Raw genomic sequence first — 21674 nt, forward strand, 5'->3', positions numbered from 1 at the left:
GTCAGGTAGTGGCCTTTGTCTCCAAGCTGCAGTGCAGGAAGGAGGAACCCGGGGAGCCCAAGGTACTCCCTGGTGGAGAGTCTTCCTGGACCAAGGCAGCTGAGTTCACAGGACAGGGTGCAGGGTTGGAGCTGCACGGGGAGGGTGGTGAGACCTTCAGAGGGTTCTGTAGAGGGTGTAGCTGACAACTGCTGGGTGCATGTGAGGAGATCACCTGAGGCGAGGGGTGAACCCTGGAGAGGACTGGAGGAAGCTGTGCCAGTTGCTCACACAGGGCCAGGGCGAGGTCTGTTGCCATCAGCCAGACTGAACACAGTGCACATTTATGGGGCAGTGGGACGCAGGACAGTCTTGCCTGGTGATTGAGAATAATTAGCCATAGACTGAACATTTCTCAAAATTCATGAAAAAAATCTTACAAACAAGAGCAGAAGGAATAAATGCCTTCCAAATAACTTATTTGTACTCTAAAATATAGCTCTGGAATGTTTATATGAATACAAACAACCAGCTCCTAACAAGATAAAAAGCATGATTTCTGGAATTGAAAAAAGTTACTTGCATGAGAATATGGAGGAAAACTATCAATCAAGACTGACACAAATGCTAAAATTAACAGACAAGGACATTAAGAGAGTCCTATGAATTCAGGAATACACTGGATTGTATTTAAGGTAGATTAGACATTGCTGAAGGGAAGATTGGTGAAGTGGAAGTCCTAGCAACAGGAACTATTCAAAGTGAAATTCAGAGAGAAGAGAAAATTAAACAGAGCCTCAGTGAATCCTGTGACAGAATCAAGTTGTCTCATGTATGTATAAATGGAATTCCTGAGAAAAGGAGGGAAAGGTGAGGAGAGAAAAATGTTAGAAGAAAGAAGGCTGAACAATTTTCCAAATTTAGTGAAAATTATGCACATAGAACCAAGAATATTAAGGAACTTCAAACACAAAAACATGATATCATAAAAGATGCAGAATAATCAGATTACTCAAAATCAATGTAAAAAGAAAATCTTAAAAGCAGACTAAGAAAAAGACACAGTACATACAGAGGAATAAGGATAACAGCAGATTTCTCGTCGGAAATAGGGCAAGAACGGAAATGGAAGGAGACCTTCATTGTTATACAAAATTACATATAAGAGGAAGTGAGGGGAAAGGAAAAAAAAAACAAGGGGGAGAAATGAGTTACAGTAGATGGGGTAGAGAGAGAAGATGGGAGGGGAGCGGGGATAGTAGAGGATAGGAAAGGCAGCAGAACACATCAGACACTAGTATGGCAATATGTAAAACAGTGGATGTGTAACCGATGTGATTCTGCAGTCTGTATATGGGGTAAATATGGGAGTTCATAACCCACTTGAATCAAATGTATGAAATATGATATGTCAAGAACTATGTAATGTTTTGAACAACCAATAATAAAAAAAATCACACCAAAAAAACCCAAAAAGCACTTTTAGAAACCTCTTTTAATATTTTTCTAAATTTTTCAAATATAAGTGACAAAATTATGTATATTCAAGGTGGAGAACACAATTAATTTGATATTTGTGTACATTGTACCATGATTGCTATAATCAAATTAATCAAAACATCCATCACTACACTTAGTTATCAGTGAGTATGTTTGGTGAGAATTCTTGAGATCTAGCTCTTTGCTTATTCCCAGTACACAATATGGTTTTGTTGATTTTTATAGTTGCAGAGCTACACATTAGATCTTCAGGACTTAAGAATAGCTAAAATCAATTTTGCTTTCAAATCTTTAAAGCAACATTCCTAATAAATAGTTTAACATAGTACCATTTTAATATGACTAAGTCATATTTAACTGCTCACTGGCACCCTCTGACCCACATCTTCTCTTCTACCCCACCCACAAGTCTTAGGAACTGTCTTATGACTTTGTTGTTTGTTGAACTTCACAGATAAGGCATTGAGATGATTCTTGAACTGGCTGAAAAACTAATTTAACTCATTATCTCTAGGGAGTTTCAGAAAAGAGGTCCCGAAGCTTACTGAAGTATCTGTAGATGTCACCCAACAGGCGTAGATTGTGGTCTTATATTGAGAATATCTCAACATAACTGCTTAGAAGTTAATGAGGACCCAAGAAGTTCATAAAGGACAAACAATGGTTTTGATTTTATATATTATGTCACTGTGATCTAAAACAAATTCAATTGTGTTTTTAAAAATAACTTTAACTTACTAAAACTTTGTGGATTCTATGCTACTAAGACCATGTTCTAGGGCTGGGGATGTGGCTCAAGCGGTAGCGCGCTCGCCTGGCATGCGTGCAGCCCGGGTTAGATCCTCAGCACCACATACAAACAAAGATGTGTCTGCCGAAAAATAAAATATTAAAAAAACCCACTGATTTAAAAAGAAAGAGAGACCATGTTCTAGTTGTTTTGAAGTGCCAAACTATGTTTCAATATAACCAGATTATCTTGGAGAGTAAATTCAGTTTCTCTAATTCTTTATTCCAGTTGTAGTAATGAATAATTTGGACAACAAAAGCCAGATGTTTTGTACTGAGTAAATAATTAATTTGGTAGTAAAGAACTTGATATGATATAGTTGAATCTATTGTCTAGATAATCTTGTTCTCTGTAAATTTGTTTTAAAATATTTTTTAATTGTCAAAAAAAAAAAAAATAGGGCAAGAGAAAAAACAGTGGAGCAACATCTTTACTGAAATAACCAATATTTCCACCCAGAATACTCTACCTACAGAAATGTCTTCCAAAAAGTAAGACAACATAGAAATGTTTTTAGATACAAAAATTTAAAGACTTAATCACCAGCCAACCCTCACTATGAGAAATGTTAATGGAAGTTCTTCGGGTGGAAGGAACATGGTATCAGATTAAAGCATGAATCTACACAGAAGAACGAAGAACACCAGAAATGGTAACGATATGTATAAATATGTGAGTTCCCCCCCATTATTTAACCTTTAAAAAGAGAATTAAAACAGATGAACGGATAAAGAAAATGTGATACACCCCCCCCACACACACACACAATGGAGTATTACTGAGTCATAAAGAACAACAACTTTATGGCATTTGCTGATAAATGTATGGAACTGGAGACTATCATGCTAAGTGAAATAGTACCAAGTAGTGCTAAGTCAGTCCCCAAAAGTCAAAGGTCAGATGTTTTCTCTGACATGCAGAAGCAAATCCAAAATAAGGGAGCAGGAATAATAATAATAATAATAATAATAATAATAATAATAATAAAGAATAGAAGGTTAGTGGAGTAGACAAAGGGAAATGAAGGGAAGGGAGGAGGGATGGGATAGAAAAGGCAGTGGAAGGAATCTGACCTGACATTTCAATGTACATACATGAACACACACAGTGAATCCCACCACCACGGACATCCATAAGACACTTATTTAAAAAAAAGTAAGTAAATAGCAGAAATATCAGAAGAGTGGAGGGAAGGGAACTGGGGGTGGGGGGGGGAGGGGAAGGGGAAGAACTGGGAGCCGAAGGAGAACAGATTATATTCCGTGTTTTCATAAAGTAAATTCGGTTATCGTGTATAACTAAAAGAAACCAAGAAAAAAAAAAGAGAATTGACTGCTTAAAAAAAATAGAAACAATGTTGAGTGAGGCTCATAGCACAGGTTTGGGTAAAAACTACGATGACGGGCTGGGGCTGGGGCTCAGTGGTAGAGGCTCACCTAGCCCAGGGAGGCCTTGGGTTCCATCCTCAGCACCACATACAAATAAATGAATACGTATATAAACAAATACACAAATAAAATAAAGGTACTGTGTCCATCTACAACTTGAAAAATATTTTAAAAGTATGATAACAACAGCCAAAGGACCAGGGCATTCTATAGAAAGGTCCTTGTTCTTCAGGTGAAGTGGCATTCGGTGGCTGGAAGGCAGACTGTGATAACGATGTGCACTCTGAACCCCAAATCATCCACAAAAAGAAGAAAGCAAGGATTTATAGTTAGTAACTGAATGAAGGAGATAAAATGGAGTCTTAAGAGTATGGGATAAGCTGGGTGTGATGGTGCCACGTCCATAATTCCAGTGGCTCAGGAGGCTGCGGCCGGAGGATGGCGAGTTCAGAGCCAGCCTCAGCAACAGTGAGGCACTAAGCAACTCAGTGAGGAGGCCCTGTCTCTACATAAAGTACAAAATCGGGCTGGGGATGGGGCTCAGTGGTTGAGTGCCCCTGGGTTCAATCCCCAATAACACCCCCCAAAATATAATTATGTGATAAGGTCAAGTTGTATACCATATCCTCAAGCAGTCACAACAGCAGCCAAACCAGGAGCAAGGAGTTATAGCTAGTGAGCCAGGTGACAAAATGCAATCATGAAAAAGAGTTAGTCCAAAAGAAAGCAGAAAGAGAGGGAAAGGGAACGAAGAAGAGTCGGGCCACGGATGTTGTTTATACTCTTACACCTGCCACTTAACCTCCATGATCAGATTAGACGCCAACTGTCCAAATATCCAAACCAAAATGTTGGAGAAAAAGAAAAGCAACACCGATGATCTATTGCCTCTAAGAGACCTAAGCACAAAGACACTGTCAGCTTTACAGCCAACCAGAGGCCAGGGAATTCAGCCCGATAAAAGGCGTCACCACGGAGTCTGCAGATAAGTCACACTTAAGGCTGGCTGGAGTGTGGGTCTGGATGTCCCCAAATGGTCATATGCTTTATGCTGGGAACTGGAAGAAATGGGCCTAGTGAGAAGTCTTCAGGTCACTGGGGCTGTGCCCTTGAAGGGATAGGGGTACCCCACACCCTTACTTTTTTTTTTTTCCTTTCCCTTTTTTTCTGGAACTGGGGATTGAACCTAGCATCTTGCACACACCAGGCACGTGCTCCCTTACTGAGCTACATCCCCAACTCAGTTTATTTTATTTCAAGACAGGGTCTTGCTAAGTTGAGGAGGCTGGCCTCAAACTTGTGATCCTCCTGCCTCTGCCTCCTGCATGGCTAGGATAATAGGTGTGCGCCACCATACCTGGTTCTCTTTCTCTTTCATCCTGGCCCTGAGGTGAGTGCTTTTGCTCTGTCATGCACTTGGGCCTTGATGTGCTGACCCCAACTAGATCCTGAGTTTGATCTCTAGCAGTCCTTCCCCCCAAAGAAATTGACACGTGTGTGTATGTGTGTGTGTGTGTGTGTGTGTGTGTGTATCTCAGACTTTTTTTGGTGTTGGAGATAAAACCCAGGGTCTTGTGCTTGATAGACAAGCTCTACCACAAAGCTTCATCCTCAGCCTCTATTCAGCTCTCTGTTTTTTTTGAGGTGGGCTCTTACTATGTTGCCTGGATTGGTCTTGAATTCCTTGGATTCAAGGGATTCTCCCCCAGCCTTTGCACTTCAGAAGTTTTTAATTTGATGCCATCCCACTTATTGATTCTTTTTTAAAATATTTTTTTTAGTTGTAGATTGACAGAATGCCTTTATTTTATTTATTTTTAGGTGGTGCTGAGGATGGAACTCAGGGCCTCACGTGTGCTAGATGAGTGCTCTACCACTGAGCCACAGCTCCAGCCCCCGACTTATTGATCCTTGATTTTATTTGTTAGACTTTAGGGGTCTTGTTAAGGAGGTGGGTACCAGAGCCAATATAGTGGAGTTTTCTTGTAGCAGTTTTAAAGTTTTTGGTCTAAGTTCTAGGTCTTTGATCCACTTTGAGCTGACTTTTGTGCAGGTTGAAGGACAGAGGTCTAGCTTCATTCTTCTACATATGGATAGCTAATTTTCCTAGCACCCTGTTACAAAGGCTATCTTTTCTCCAGTGTATATTTTTGACACCTTTGTCAAGTATCAGATGACTGTAACTATGTGGGTTTGTCTCTGTGTATTCTATTCTATTCCATTTGTCTTCACTTCTTTCTATCTATCTATCTATCTATCTATCTATCTATCTATCTATCTATCATCTATCTATCTATCTATCTTTTTAGTGCTGGGCTCATACTCAGGGGGGCTTAACCACTGAGTCACATCTCCAGCCCTTGAAAATTTTTATTTTGAGACAGGATCTCGCCAAGTTGCTTAGGGTCTTGCTAAATTGTTGAGGCTGGTTTTAAACTTGCTATCCTGCCTCAGCCTTCCTGGCTGCTGAGATTATAGGTGTGCACCACAGTAGCCAACTTCATGTCTGTTTTGATGTTGATATCCTGCCATTTTTGTTACTATACTTTATTGTAACTTGAGATTAAGTATCATGATGCCTGTAGCATCACTCTTCTTGCCCAGAAATACTTTGACTAATCTGGGGCTTGCATTCTTCCAAATGAATTTTTAAGACTGTTTTTTTTTCTAGTTCTATAAAGAATGTCACTGGTATTTTGATGGGGATTGCATTGAATTTTACCAATTGAACATTTTGACAATATTAATTCTGCCTATCCAAGAACATGGGAGGTCTTCCTTAGTATTTTTTCTTCAGTGTTCTGTAGTTTTCCTTGTAGAGATCTTTCACCTCCTTGGTTAGATTTATTTCCAAAATTTTTTGAAGTTATTATAAGCAAGATAGTTTTCCTGATTTCTTTCCCAGCAGATTCACTACTGGAGTTTAGGAAGGGTATTTGATTTTGGGGTGTTGATCATGTATCCTACTATTTTGCTGAATTTATTAATCATCTCTAGAACTTTTCTAGTAGAGTTTTTTTTTTGGGGGGGTTTTCTAGATACAGGGTTATGTCATCAGCAAACAGAGATAATTAGACTTCTTCTCTTCCTATTCGTATCTCTTCAATTTCCTTCTCTTGCCTGATTGCTTTGGCTAGCATTTTAAGAACCATTTCTTTTTCGTTTATTTTTTTGTTCCTGATTTTAGAGGCAATGCTTTCAGTTTTTCTGTATCAGTATGATGTTAACTTTGGGCTTGTCATATATAGCCTTTATAATGTTGAGATAAGTTCCTTCTATCCCTAGTTTCTCTAGCATTTTTAATATAAATTGCTGCTGGATTTTCTTTTCTTTTTTTTTTGGTACTGGGTATTTAACATAGTGGTGCTTATCCACTGAGCTACATCCCCAGCCCTTTTTTGTATTTTATTTAGAGACAGGGACTCACTGATTTTGCTTAGGGCCTTTGTAGGTAGCTGAGGCTGGCTTTGAACTTATGATCTTCCTGCCTCAGCTTCCTAAGCTGCTGGGATTGCAGGAGTGTGCCACTGAGCCTGGCACTGCTGAATTTTTTCAAAGACCTTTTCTGCATCTATTGAGATGATCATATGATTCTTGTCCCTCAGTCTATTTATGTGGTGAATTACATTTATTCAAATGCATATGTTGAACCAGTCTTCAATCCATGGGATAAAACCCACTTGATCATGGTGTACTTAATATCTTCTTGATATGTTTTTGTGGTTTGCTAATATTTTATTAAGGATTTTTTTGCATTCATGTTCATCAAAGATATTGGCCTGTAGTTTTCTTTCTTTGGTGTTCTTTTTTGTTTATTGTTCAAAATCAAGGTTATACTAGCTTCACTGTGCATATTTGGGAGGGTTTCCTCCCTTTGTATTTCATGGAATAATTTGAGGAAGACTGGTGTAGATTTCTTAGAGCTCTGGTAGCTGGTAGAACTCCATCTGATCCTGGGCTTTTCTTTGTTGGAAGACTTTTGATTCCTGCTTTGATTTCATTAGTCACTGTCTTTCTTTCTTTCTTTTTTTTTTTTTAAAGAATGAAAATTTTATGTCATGAAATGAAATAAAAAATCAGCACTATCCATATTCCAATAGTTTATATAGCAACTCCAATTTCCATACTGTGATTAATATTGGTCCTGATGTAGACCATTCTTTTTTATTTGTTCTAATTCGTTATACATGACAGCAGAATGCATTTTGTTTCATGGTACACAAATGGAGCACAAATTTTCTTTTCTCTGTGTGTATATGATGTAGAGTCACACTATTTGTGCAATCATACATGTACCTAGGCTAATGATGTCTATCTCATTCCACCATCTTTCTTACTTCCCATTACCTTTGCCCAACCCAAAGTTCCTCCATTCTTCCCATGGCCCCTCCCCCCATTACGGATCCACATCCATTTATCAGAGAAAACATTTGGCCTTTAGTGTTTTGGGATTGTCTTACTTCACATAGTATGATATTCTCTAACTCCATCCATTTACCTGCAAATGCCATGATTTTATTCTCTTTTAATGCTGAGTAATATTCCATTGTGTATGTGTACCACAGTTTCTTTATTCATTCATCTACTGAGGGGCATCTAGGTTGGTTCTACAGTTTAGCTGTTGTGAATTGAGCTGCTATAAACATTGATGTGGCTGTGTCACTGTAGTATGGTGATTTAAGTCCTTTGGGTATAGACTGAGGAGTGGGATAGCTGGGTCAAATGGTAGTTCCATTCCAAGTTTTCTAAGGCATCCTCATACTGCTTTCCCGAGTGGTTGCACCACTCTGCAGTCCCACCAGCGATGTAAGAGTGTGTCTTTCCCCCCACATCCTCGCCAATACTTACTGTTGCTTGTACTGAAGTCCTTTCTTAAGTCAGGCCTAGGGCTGGGATAGTTTTCGGCGGACACAACACCTTTATATGTATGTGGTGCTGAGGATCGAACCCAGGCCTCACGCATGCCAGGCGAGCGCGCTACCACTTGAGCCACATCCCCAGCCCCATCTTTTAAGGTCTTATATAGGGATTTGACTATTAGTTCAAAATTAGAAACCCAAATATGGCAGAAATCTGACATTTCCCCCAAACCCACATAACCATCTCTGGATCCTGGCTTCTGTCTGCACGGCTGACACCACGGCCACGTCCTTTTGCCCCCCGCCCCAGCAGAGGAGGCTGGGAGGCAGGGCCGAGGCCAGTTTCTCTTTGCCAAAAGCCATTGGAAACAGTAATGGTGAAAGCAGAAAGGGAGCTTTCATCAGCATGGCCATGCTGGGAAGACATGGGGGCCGAGTGTTTCTAGCCCTGTCTTTGGGGGTATTGATGTGAGCTCCCAGATTATACAGACAGGGGAGATCAGACGTAGGCACAGGCAATCAGTCTTGATCAAACTAGTCTCATTGATCCTTGCCTTGGATTGGTTAGATGGGGCCTCCTTGGTAGCAATAAGAAAGTTGCTGTTGTGCTGACCACGGGGACCCAGGTGTCTCTAAAATATGCTGACTTTCATTCTTTTGGCAAATATCAAGGAAAGGCATAACAGGAGCATATTGTTCTATTTTTAGTTTTATGGGGAACCTCCATATTGATTTACACTGTGGCTGTACATTCCCACCAGCTGTGTATGGGAATTTCACTTCACTATACCTGGCTTTCTTGCTAGCATTTGTTGTTATTTGTATTTTCTTTCTTTCTTTCTTTTTTTTTTTGTGGTACTGGGAGTGAACCCAGGGGTGCTGTGCCACTGAGCTACATCAGCAACCATTTTTATTTTTTATTTTGAGACAGGGATTTGCTAAGTTGCTGAGGCTGGGCTTGAACATGTGATCCTTCTGCCTCAGCCTCTCAAGTTGTTGGGATTGTAGCCATGTGCCACTGAGCCCAGAGTTATTTGTATTCTTGATGACTACCATTTTCTCATATGTGGGCAATATATCCAAACCTATCAAATTGTACACTTTGATTACATACAATATATTATTTATCATTTATTGCTCAGTAAAGCTGTCACGAATTTAGAAAATAATAAAAAGCACCCTTTTGGATATAAAAACAAGCACTTTCACAGATGCAAACTCCCTTTGGAAGCTTTAGAATTCTTTAACAGCACAAAATGACTTCATAATTGAAAAGAAAATTCCCTACGTACTTCAGTTGTTTCAAACATACTTAGATGTTTTTCAATGGCTGAATTGAGTATTGATATTTAAAACTGAATTAAATTTAAATTTCATGGGTGGGTGTGGGGTCTGGTGTGGTGGGCGCAGGCCCTTATGGGCCCCTCAGCTGCAGGGTCAGGGTTATCACAGTGAAAGGTCCAGACTGTACCCCTCTCTGAGACCAACACGCAGAAGATGAGAGGTGGTAGGATGGATTCAGGGTTATCAAGTGCTGGTGTTCTGGAGAAGACTGAGGAACTCAGAGGTGCTAAGGAGGAAAAGGAGTCACAGGAGACACTGGGAGGTGAGTCGCACGCTGAGGCAGATCTTGACCATCGGGGGGGGCATCTCCTTTCCCCCTTCTGACTAGAACTTGGAAACGGATCTTGACCATGGCCGATCTTGCATTTTCTTAAAATTAACTCTCACAACAACTAGCGTACTTTGGGTTGGTACTAAGAATAAGAAGGGGTGTTAGGAAGGTCAACAGACTTCTGAGTTCTACACATCATGGGAAGATTATGCAGTAGTTCGTATTACCCTTCAGGTGGGGCTTTGCTTTAGAATTTAGAGCACCAGGCCCAAAGGGAGGGGGTGTAAAGGGATTAAGGCAGAACCCTGCCAAGGACAACTCCTCAAAAGAGCCGCCCTGGTACAATAGGCTGGCAGTTCAGGCCCTGTGCTGCCAGTACCCAGCCCAGGGAACCTGTCTAGATTCCTGCTGGCTGACTTTGACAGGACAGAGTTCTTTCTGGATCAAATCTCTTTCTTCCTCAAAGCCACCTTTTAATAAGCCTGTTTTTCTTTTTCTTTTCTTTTCTTTCTTTTTTTTTTTGCCAACCAGCTTCTCAAATTTCTGCGTACTGCCATGCCCACCTAGAAATACTTGATTTGTGCTTAGCTTTCCTATGCTTCATGATTGAAAAAAGAAAATCACCCACGTACTTCAGTTGTTTCAAACATACTTAGATGTTTTCCAATGGCGGAATTGAGTACTGATATTTAATATTGAATTAAATTTAAATTTCACTCATCAGACCACATTTCAAGTGTTGAATGGCCATGTGCAGCAAATGGCGACCATATTGGAAATACAGTTTTAACCCACTGTATGAACTTGGGCAACCTTTCTGAGCTTTACTGTCTCCATCTACAAAATGGGAGGCTATCCATACTTTCCAGAAAGAATGAAGACTCAGTGAATTTCTCTGGGGAAAGCCGGGGCTGGAATGAGGGCTCAAGCTCAATGCCACCACCCAGCCCTGTAGGAGCAAAGGTCCTGAGGTTAGGGAAGTCCATGGTGGCACCTCTCCCAGGTCAGGAGCAAACAGGTGCACTTTGTTGCTCCCTCCTCCTGGGTCAGGGAGTATGGGGCGAGGCTGGACTCGGCAGCTTGGACTTTCAGACTCACATAAAACATTGCCTCATTCTCATGCCACCCCTGTCTCCTGGGTCAGAATCTTTGGTTGGGGGTAATGGTTCCTTTAGGTTTCAAGCAAGATACTGTCTCCCTATTTTAAAGGAGCGAGGAAAAAGAAGCAGAGGCAGGCAGAGACAGTCACATTCACATACTGGATAATTAGGACCTGGCTCCTGCCTGGGACAGGGAGGGTGCAGACGACAGTGATGTGGTGGGCATCAATCACAGTGGACCCAACCTACTCCTGGGGCTCAGAGGGCAGGAAAGAATAGGTCCAGAGAAAGATGGAAGGAAGGAGGGCAGGGGGGAAGGAGCAGGGGGCAGAAAAAGACAGAGAGTGAGACACACAGGAAAAGGGGAGAGTGTCCCAGCAATAAGTCAGAGAGACACAGAAAGAGGCCTCTCAAATGGCTGTGTCCCCAGGTCACAGTCTCACTGCCTCCCCCCACCTCTACCACCCCTGCTCTGACTCTCACCTCCTCCGTCTTTCCCATCCTCTCTCTGTCCCTCTCATCATCTCTGTGTCTGTGGCTGTCCCAGAAGAGAAGTGGAGGAGAAAGAAACGGGTCCTCAGCAGAGACCAGGACACACACACACACACACACACACACACATGCACACACACACGACAGGCACACACAGAGGAGCCCACACCACCCCTCCACACAAGTGCAAATGAATGGTGTCTTATGGCCAAGACAAGTCACAGTGAGGGACCTGCCTTCCCACAGAAACAACCACAGAATGAAAAACACGTGTGGAAACAAACCAGTGTTCAAGGCACAGGGCGTCAGGCAATAAGGTCAGGGATCCCTGAGGGATGGCAACAGAAGAGAGGACCCCTACAACCGCATCAGGTAGTGGCCTTTGTCTCCAAGCTGCAGTGCAGGAAGGAGGAACCCGGGGAGCCCAAGGTACTCCCTGGTGGAGAGTCTTCCTGGACCAAGGCAGCTGAGTTCACAGGACAGGGTGCAGGGTTGGAGCTGCACGGGGAGGGTGGTGAGACCTTCAGAGGGTTCTGTAGAGGGTGTAGCTGACAACTGCTGGGTGCATGTGAGGAGATCACCTGAGGCGAGGGGTGAACCCTGGAGAGGACTGGAGGAAGCTGTGCCAGTTGCTCACACAGGGCCAGGGCGAGGTCTGTTGCCATCAGCCAGACTGAACACAGTGCACAATTTATGGGGCAGTGGGACGCAGGACAGTCTTGCCTGGTGATTGAGAATAATTATGATTGCAGACTAAACATTTATCAAAACTCACAGAACAAATCCAAAACACAAAAGGTGGATGTATATAACCAAGTAACTTATCTTCACCTCAGAACAAAGGTCTAGAATATTTATATGCCTACAAATATCCAGAACCTAAGATAAAATTCACAATAGCTAAAATTCAACAAAATTATCTTGTATGCAAAGAAACAAAAAAATATGAGCCCAAATGAGGATAAAAAGTATTAGTTAAAACCAATACAGGATAGGGCACAGTGGCAATTCCTGTAATCCTAGCAACTCCAGAGGCTGAGTCAGAAGGATTACAAGTTTGGAAACATTCTCAGCAGCTTAGCAAGTCTCAAGCAACTTAGCAAGGTGCTGTCTCAAATTGAGAAATAAAAATGGCTGGGGATATGGCTCAGGGATAAAGTGCCACTAGGTTCAGTCTTCAGTACTAAAACAAACAAACAAACAAAAAAACCCCCAAACAATAAAAATGATACAGATGTTGAAAGTAGCAGATAAAACATTAAAACAGCTCTTATAACTTTTTTTTTTTTTGTAATTTCTCTCTCTTTTTTTTTTTTTTGGTGGTGCTGGGGATTGAACCCAGGGCTTTGTACATGCAAGGCAAGCACTCTACCAACTGAGCTATATCCCCATCCCTTTTTTTGAAATTTCAAAGAGTTATGAAGAAATACGGAAGACTCAAGTAAAACTTCAAGAGATGAAAACTCTAGTACATAAGCTGGAAAATATACTAGATGGGATTCATGGCTGATTAAACATGGCTGAAGAAAAGATTAATGAACTTGATGACATAGCATTAGAAAATTTTCTAAGCGAAATGGAGAGAAAAGAGAATTAAAATAAACAAAGCTCAAGTGAGATCTGAGATAACATCAGATTGCCTCACATATGTACAAACTGAATCCCCCTAAGAAAGAAGAGAGATGTAGAGACAGAAAATATTTGAAGACATGAAGGCTGAAAATTTTCCAACCTTGGTGAAAAGTATAAATTCATAGACACTCTAATATTAAGGCACCTCATGTATAAAAGACACAAAAAGTTTCACCAATGTGTATCATAATTAAAATTCTCAAAATCAGTGTGAAAAACTTAGCCACATTATGTAAAGAAAAATAAAAATAAGGATGATAAGAGATTTCTCATCAGATATAGGGAAAGAGGAAAAACAGTGGAACATCTTTAAAGTACTGAAATAACAAATCTATCAACCTTCTACTTTATACCCAGCAAAAATTCCCTCAAAAAACAAAATCAAAATACAGATGTTTTTAGATATACAAAAATTTAAGAAATTCATTGCTAGCAGACCTGCACTGCAAGAAATGTTAAAGTTCTTCAGGCAGAAGGAAAACGATACCAGATGCTGATATCCACACAAAAGAAGAAGAACATTTGGGATGTTAGTTATGAGGTTAATTGTATGTGTGATTGTTTCTTATTAAACTTTAAGAAAGATAATTGTTTAAACAAAAATAGCCTAGTTTCAGGGGATGAGATTGTAAAGTTCTGATATTCTATGTGACATGGCATGATATCATTTAAATTCAGACCATGATAAGTTAAGTTGTGTACTATGAATGTTAAAAACACATACACAAACACACTCTCTCACACACGCACACACACACACACACACACACACACACACAGAGTAATATTTAGTATGCCAAACAAGGAGAGGGAATAATAAAAATATGTAATAGGTTACATAGAAAATATCCTATAGCAATCACAAATATAACAAAACAAAGAGAGATTCTATGATCCCATTTTCCAAGTTAGAAAATGGAATCATGAAAAATCTAAATGAAGGCAAAGATAAGAGGAAAAAATGGAAGAAAAAACAGATGGGACAAAGAAATTACACATAGACTTAAGTCTAAAAATCATATTAGATACTAATTGTCTAAATACCCAAATTAAAGTATGGTTTGCATTGAAAAAGATGATTCACATACCCCAGTTGTGAGAATATAGAGAAAAATAAAAATACGGAGATGTTTTTCCAATAGCTGACCTGAGTGTCAACTTTTGAAATGAAGATTAAATTAAATATCAATTTGGTTGATTGCATCACATTTCAAATGTTTTAGTGGCCCTGTGTGGCAACGATGAGCACATTGGACAAGGTCACTCTAAATCGCTGTGCGACTTTTGGTGAGATTCTCGACCTCTTTGTACTTTATCATAAAATGGGGAGGACAACAAAACACCCCTCAAAACACGAGGATGTAACTAACTCAGGCTCTTATGAGCACTGGAGGGTTCTTGTATCACGTGCTGAAAGAATGAAGTATGCAGACAACGATGGTGAAAATCCAGTAGCGGATTTATGAGAAGCAAACATGGAGAGCTCTCATAACATGGGGACAGTCCCAAAGAGGGCACTGTTGGAGATGCTCTCTCCAAGGGTTTTTCTGTCGATTTGATGAGGACCTAACCTGTCATTGGAAAGTCTGTCTTGATTGTTCTCTTTTTCTGACTCAGTTGAAGGTGTATAATATTTTTTAAAAAATATATTTTTTAGTTGTTGATGGACATTTACTTATTTATATGTGGCACTGAGAATCGAACTCAGCGCCTCACACATGCTAGGCAAGTGCTCTGCCACTGAGCCACCACCCCAGCCCCAAAGATGTACAATTTTAATTTCTTATCCCCATCCCCATAATGGGATGGTTTGATGTCTTTGTTAGCCCGAGTTTGTCCTACACTTGTTCCTTAAAACAAATGAGTTTCTGAGGTTCAGAATGACTGGGGTTGACTAATGTCACGGGGCTCAAGAAGCCTGGGGCAATAATACAATGTCTGGGCCTCCAGTTTGAGTGAGGCTCTCCCCATTTTGTTCAGGTGACTAAAACCCCAAATCACACCCCACCACAGCAAAACCGAACCAGAACAGAATAAAAACCCCCTCCAACAAGCTTTCGCTAGGGTTTTAATCTGGTCCCCATTTCTACCTCCTGCCTCAAGCACTCAGTGAATGTCTCTGTGTAGAGCATGCATTGCCCCTGACCAGGAAGCCCTGGGTCCTCACTCTGTGAGATGACCCCTCCCAGCAGAAGCAAGGTCCTGGGGTCAGGAAAGGCTATGGTGGCACCTCTCCAATGTCAGTAAAGCAGGTTCTATCCTGGAAAAACATCCTGTTTCTCTGTCCCTTCTTCATGAGTCAAAGCAGGAAGAGTCAGATGCCAGGGCCAGGGTCTGGGAGGGGTTTGCTTAGCATTGCAGGAATGATGTCACCTCATTTCTCCCCAGACCCCACCTCATTCTGTAAGAGGGCCGTGTCTGTAAAAAGGATGCGCCAGGGGCGTGAAGAGAGCCAGACCCAGGTCCTGTGGTTTGAATGTTGTCCCCTTCAAAACTCCTGCTGATGCCATTGTGACATTCTTAAGATATTGCAGCTGTGAAATTTACCTACAACTGTCCTCTCCTCCATGAGGGATGCCTCCTAACATGCACAGTGACCCCTGACCCTTTGGATAGTACTGACCCCTATAGATACTATGTTTTTTCCTATAGGAATATCTGTATGAAAAAGTTTGATAAGTTAGGCACAGCAAGAGATTAACCAAAATAACAGAGTAAAATAGAAGAATTATAATAACATACTGTAATAAAAGTTAGGTTGAGTTTGGTCTTTGTCTTAAAGTATTTTATTGTACTGACTCACTTTTTTTTTTTTTTTTTTGGTACCAGGGATTGAATCCAGGGGAGTTTAACTGCTGAGCCACATCCCTAGTCCTTTTATTTATTTTTCATTTATCTTTTTATTTTGAGACAGGTTCTCACTAAGTTGCTGAGGCTGGCCTTGAACTCACAATCCTCCTGCCTCAGCCTCCTGAGCCCCTGGGATTACAGATATGTGCCACTGTGCCCAGACTGTACTCACCTTTCTTGTGATGTAAGATGGTTCAGTGCCTAGGTGATGAGACCAATGGAGGTGAATGACATGAAATTGTGACATAACATTAGGCTACTGGTGCACGGGCGGGACCATCTGCTTCAGGTGATCCTGCATCATTGACCCAGGACGACTCTGATGGTTGGATGTCAGGAGTAGATGAAGCTGATGCTTGGGAATCCTTGGCAGTTGAGATTTCATTTTGAAAGAACTCTGGGACGAACATGATAATCAGAAGTTGATGCTGCCAGTCCCTGTGGCACATGCCTGTAATCCAAGAGATTTGGGAGGTAGGGGCAGGAGGATCACAAGTTTGGGGACAACCTGGGCAACTTAGCCAGACCCTGTTCCTAAATAAATAAATAATGGGCTGGGGGTGTACTCAGTGGTAGAGCACTTGCCTAGTATGTGCAAGGCCCAGGATTGAATTTCCAGTGTCACACGCACAAAGAAAGAAAAAAAGTTGACTTTTTTTTTTTTTTTTTTAGCTCATCCATGTTGCTGTGGACATTGTAATAGTTTGCTGGTCACATGGGTGACTTCAATGCTGTATTCCTTCCAGCATTCATTCTGTCCTTTAATGTCTGAAATCTGAAAACATCCACAAATTTTACTGATTCCCGCTGGGCTGGTTCTGCTTCATCATCTTCTTCCTCTTCCTCTGCAGACGACTCCACACGTTCTTCCAATTCCTCATTTGCTGGCATTTCTTGCTGGCCTCCGGGACGTTTGCCTCCTTCTTCATCAAGCATGTTGGCAAATCCTCTCCACCATGGTGTCTTGTGGCCTCATCAGGAATTTTTCTGGATTTTTAATCCCCCCACCCCTGTCCCCCCTTACTTGCAGTAACTGGCTTGGTGTAACTCTTTTCAGGGGATCGTCACTGAGCTAGCTCTTCATCAGGGGCTCGGTGCTCTCTAGTAAAACACTTGCCGTCAACCAGGACAGGTTCTCTCTTCCCAGCTTCCTTCTGCAAACTTGGAAGCCTTTCTGTCTTCAGTAAGTACTAATTAACTTTTGCTTTTTTTTTTTTTTTTTTTTTTGGTACTGAGCTACAACCCCAGCCCTTTTTATTGTTTAACTTTGATACAGGGTCTCACTAAGTTGCTCACACTGGCCTCTAGCTTGTGATTCTCATGCCTTAGCCTCCCACGTTGCTGGGACCACAGGCATATGCCACCACCCTCAGCTCCCTTTTATATTTGAGGCACAACAGCAAGACTGGTGTGATTTCATTTTCTCTCTTCACCATTTTATGGCTAGAAGATTCATTCCTATCATAGATCTTGGTGACCTCAACATAACATTTTTTTTTCCTTTTCCTTATTAAAATTGAGAACGTTCACCTTTCGTGGCTTCTGACTTGTCAACATCACTATTCTTGTAGTTTGGTGCCGCAGTCTGGCTGGGCACAAATCATGAGCCACTCACAGCTTTGTAGATTCAAACAGCAATTTCTTTATTCCCGATCTCACACCAGCCGTCTACAAACACGTTCTGGGGAAATCCACGTTCTCTGCCCAAATCCACACCTCATGGGCTTCTGTCTCCCAAATATATTCTGAATCCCGTGAGAACTCAAGGGGAACTCAGGCAGCAGGATACGCCCTATTCTAAACGGGGAACGCCCTAAACTCAGATTATCCTAAACTGGGAACACCCTAAACACGGATCAGCCCTGGTCCTTGAGCAAGGTCACCTTACATGCAATGTTGCTGCAAAATGTCCTATTTCCACGAGTCCTTCCACTAGACAGCATGGGGGTACGCTGGCAAGGAAATTGTCATACCTACTTGGCTGATGGCTCCCAGCAGTTTGGGACCATTTTTTTGAGTCCAGCAAGGGTGACTTGAACACAGGCACAGAGATACTGTGACCCTGGGATGGTGTGAGCTGAGGCACACTGCTCACAATGGCACCCAGCGTGGGAAGCCATTCTCGCACGTGATTGGGCACCTCCCTGACTGGGTGTGAGGCGTTCTGGCCAAACTGTCTTGAACTAATCCCCACCCTCTCTAGGTGCGAGAGCCCATCCGTGTGGGGGTGTGACTGACCATTGACCCTGAGACCAATCACTCGGTGGAAGTGGTTGTGATGATATGGTATCAATCAAATTTTGTACAAAAGGTGAATTTCGACCATACGTCTCACAAGCACTCTTCAATTCCTTAATAGTCTTAAATGGAATTATAGCATGAACTCGAACCCTTTGGTCCTGGTCATTAAATTGCTCAAAAACTGGGAAAAGTTGAAAACCGCTAATATCCTCTCCCGCCTCCTGCGCCTTCTTAATACCTTGCTGGAACGGGGTAAGAAAAGTTATCGTTAATTCAGAGTACCTGTTAAATTTTGTCCTTTTAGCAGATAATGGCCGAATTCTAATAGCCTGGGCAGGTGGTGTTAAATGCAGTCTGTTAAAATTTCTCCGTAAGTCCTGAATTTCAATGTCTGATTCCTCTTCCTCAGACTGCAACTCGTGGGAAGAATCTCCACTGTCCCCATTTTGAAATTGGGCTTCTAAGCCACGTGGTGGAGAAGGGCTTTGTGCCTCTGTAAGAATTACTTCCGGATTTTCCTCTCCGGGAGGATTGTCTATCTCTTCCGGAGGACTCTCTATGACTGTGGATGTTTCCTCTCTATGACCCTGACTTCTACAATGTTCCTCCAGGCTATCCTGATCTTGTTCCTGCAAGCTCAAACTTTTGTTTAGCCCCAAGAGCTTTCGTTTTTTTTTTTAAATGGCTCAAGGGAAAAGAAATTAACTTAGCCTCAGGCAGATTTTCCATTTGAATAGACTTAATAGCTCTCTGAATGCCTTTCAATAGATCTTCAGGGGGCCAGGAACTATGGCCCATGTATTCAAAAAGATAAATTTCTAAGGCTGTCCAAGTTTTTTGAATATTTTCGATGCCTCCAGGTAATTCATTAAAAAGGCAATTTTTTTTTTATTTCCTCCCTAATTTCTCCCAAGTATGTAAATTTGGCGAATCTTGGTCACAAAACCAAGGGCAAAATTCACCTACAACCTTTAAGAATTATAATAACTGAGTCTTTTTTATCTGTTTTCCTTTCTGACTAATTATAGTTTCTGGAACAGTCATATACATCTCCTTATCAGTAGAAGTTGAATTTCCCATTTTATATAATTTAATGTCTTGTTCCTTCAGTACCTCCAGATACTTTTGTGACCCCAAATTGTCACCAATTCCTTTATCTTTATAGCGCGCTCCCACTCAATCTAGTTGAACTAAAATGTCCCTTTGTGGTCGCCAATTCCACCGCGCGACCAGCACGCTGGCTTCATACAAGAGGTTCTGAGCATGGAAGTTAACTGGTGAGATCGAAATAAACACACAGACTCAGTTTACCTTTTTCTTTGACCAGGTCTGAGACAGCCCTCCCTCTGGCTCCTGCCTCCAGCCACCCGGTGGGGCAGCGAGGCTTACTCAGGGCCAGCAGGAGAGAGAGAGAGAGAGAGAGAGAGAGAGAGAGAGAGAGAGCACACCAGGAGTGGCCTTTAATTGGGGAACAAGAAATTCAGGGGAAAACCCCATCAATGAAGGTCGAGGGGGACAGCATTCCAAGGTCAGGGTCAGTGATTGGTCTCAGGGTCAATGGTCGGTCACACCCCCACACAAATGGGCTCTTAGAGAGGGTGGGGATTAGTTCGACACAGTTTAGCCAGAACGCCTCACACCCAATCAGGGAGGTGCCCAATCACGTGCGAGAATGGCTTCCCACAACCCAGTTTAAAATTTAGGATCTGTCCATTTCTGGAATTTTCCATTTAATATTTTTGAACTGCAGTTGACCATGGGTAGCTGAAACCCCTCCCCCAGGAGGGGACGACTGTATTTTACAAGACGATAACTTGTTCTGACCTCACAAGCTCATTCGCTGCAGGATGAATCATGACTTGAGTCTCACCTGTATGTGACTAAGAAAAGACTTTGGACTTTTGAGTTGGTGCTGGAACAACCAATTAGATCCCGGGGGCTATTGGGAATGACTGTGTTCTGCACGTGAGAAGAACATGAGTTATTTTTCTTGGGGGGTGGTGGTGGGGGTTGAGGGGGGACAACGCCTAATGTGATAGTTTGAAGGTTCCCTCTAAAAATCATTTTGAAATTTGATTGCTTTTCTAACATTATTAAGAGAGGCATTTAAGGGCTGGGGTTGTGGCTCGGTGGTAGAGCGCTCATAGCCCGTGTGAGGCACTGGTTGGATCCTCAGCACCTCATAGAAATAAATAAATAAAATAAAGTCACTGTGTCCACCTACAGCTAAAGGAAAAAAAATGGGGTGGGGAGGCATTTAAGGGGTCATTAGGTCGCCAGGGCTCTGGCCTCTGAGTGGATTAGTTGCTGTGGGGGTAGGTTAGGCATCCAGAGAGTCGTACTCCCCCCCCCCCCCCTTCTCTCTTAGGCATGTCCCCTTGCCTTTTTGCCATGTTATGACCCAGCTCAAAGGCCTTCACCAAATGCAGCACCATGCTCCTGGGGCTTCTCAGACTGAACCAAATAAATTTCTATCCATTATTAACCACTCAAGCTCTGATAACCAATTACAGAAGACAACAACAACGGTGACAAAAAACAGACCAGACACCGTCCCCACGCTCCCGGAGCTCAGAGTCTAAAGGGGAAATAGAGGCAGAGCCAGAGAAAGAGAAGGAGAGCGTCAGAGAGTTTCCTGCACGGGGAAATCAGCCAGAGTCAGAGAGGGAGCCAGCCTGCACTGGCCGGAAGGACCAGAGACCAAGGGACCGGCTGCTCCTGCCTGGGGTCTGTCCTGACTCCCTCTGGGTCACAGTCCTGTATCTCTTGCTCCTCCCTGTTTCTCCATCACTCCCACCTGTGTCTGTCACAGAAGAGGGAGTGAAAGGAAGAACCTGGAGACCGCCACCCCAAACATCTGCAGGCCTTACAGAGACAGGGGCTCAGAGATGCACAAACCCAGCCGGCTCACAGGAACGCACAGGGACGCACATCGCCACCAGCCCCACGACTCAAATGCAACTCCTTTTCACATATGAAACCCAACGAATATGTAGAAGCCCTCACACAGGCAAGAACGTCTGCATAACAACACCCAGACTCCCGAGCAAAAAAGCACACCAGCACCTTCATGTAGAAAACGTCCCTTTGCTGGTCAAAAGCACACCAGCGCCCACACGGTGGCAAGCAGGCAGGGACAATCGCATGGCAGCATAAACAAGCAGACAATATCTGTGGACACCGCACACCCAACCACACCCAAGAACACAGAAGAAAAGACACAACACC

The 21674-nt window shown here is 42.3% G+C and overlaps 1 pseudogene; it reads right to left on the minus strand.

The window, feature by feature from the left end:
* LOC143383162 (cytochrome P450 2B4-like) overlaps positions 1 to 17141 on the minus strand; it is a 28948-nt pseudogene extending 11807 nt beyond the window's left edge.
* Between the last annotated feature and the right edge of the window lie 4533 nt (positions 17142 to 21674).

This window comes from Callospermophilus lateralis, chromosome 18 (assembly GCF_048772815.1).
Source record: "Callospermophilus lateralis isolate mCalLat2 chromosome 18, mCalLat2.hap1, whole genome shotgun sequence".
In the NCBI taxonomy this organism is placed as follows: Eukaryota; Metazoa; Chordata; class Mammalia; order Rodentia; family Sciuridae; genus Callospermophilus; species Callospermophilus lateralis.